Source organism: Frankliniella occidentalis, unplaced genomic scaffold (genome assembly GCF_000697945.3).
Source record: "Frankliniella occidentalis isolate FOCC.00 unplaced genomic scaffold, Focc_3.1 Scaffold62, whole genome shotgun sequence".
Taxonomy (NCBI): Eukaryota; Metazoa; Arthropoda; class Insecta; order Thysanoptera; family Thripidae; genus Frankliniella; species Frankliniella occidentalis.
The window spans coordinates 1,179,806-1,180,805 of NW_026267192.1; the positions used below are offsets into that span (position 1 = coordinate 1,179,806).

At 44.7% G+C, this 1,000-nt stretch overlaps 1 protein-coding gene across 2 annotated transcripts in view; it reads left to right on the plus strand.

Moving 5' to 3' along the window:
• The window catches only part of LOC113213787 (uncharacterized), a 57,403-nt gene that overhangs the window by 39,556 nt on the left and 16,847 nt on the right, over positions 1–1,000 (plus strand). The window lies entirely within an intron of this gene.

The following is a 1,000-nucleotide window of genomic DNA, read 5'->3' on the forward strand; positions in this document are numbered from 1 at the left end:
CGATCTTGCCCAAAATCGGTATATTTGCTTCTTATCTATGTAAGTGACAAATGCCTATCAATTTTTTTCCTGGCCGTCATATGCCAAAGGCCCTTAAGAAATGCGTCTAAATTCGCAAAATACACATTTCTAATTTTGAACAAATATTAAGTGATATTGTGAATCGGAATGAGTGGTTTTGGAGGGGCAGTTATTGTATACTACTTTTCGATTTGAGACCTCCTTCCATCGTTTTTTGCCCGGATTCAGTTTTTTCCCATTATTTGCTCCCTTAAAGTACCTAAGGAATTAATGATCAGAAAAGAATTCTCTTGTTAATCGTCAGCAACATAGAAAAAGTAACAAATAGACAGGGGGGTGATCCGCGCCGTCTTTTTAAAATGCTTATACTGTACCGGATTCTTACGTGCGGACTGGTTGCATACTCGCACGGCGCCGTGGCGAGCGGTGGTAGGCAAGCCCGCCCGCACGCGTGAATCCGGTACAGTCTAAGCATTTTAAAAAGGCGGCGCGGATCACCCACCCTGTATACCGAGTTTGGGCAAGATCAGGAATTTACACTTGCCTTGTTAGGGATGCTCACCCGCACCCATGGATACTTTGTGATAATCGTCACGTATCTCATCGAGGACTTTTTCAGTACGTCCTTACAGATTCGCTGAAGGTTTTTCCAGTTTCTTTAAGCCTTTCCCAGTGTTAAAAATGTGGAAATTTCACAAAGAGGGGTGGACAATGACGTTATTGCAGTCCTATAGAGGGCGTAGCAATGAAACAGGCACTTCACTTAACTCTTGTTGCCCACGTTAAACCACAAGACTTTCGGTGGGGTACCTGACATCAAACATTTTACTCCTTCGAGGGAGTGGGGATTGGTTGTTTTTCGGAGGAGGCAGACGCGTTCCAAAAATCCCCAAATTGGTTTCTAGGAAACCCGCACATAGACGAGCTGGCACACACGCCTGTTCGCAACAGTACGAATGCCCTAGTCGTAGCGTGCATG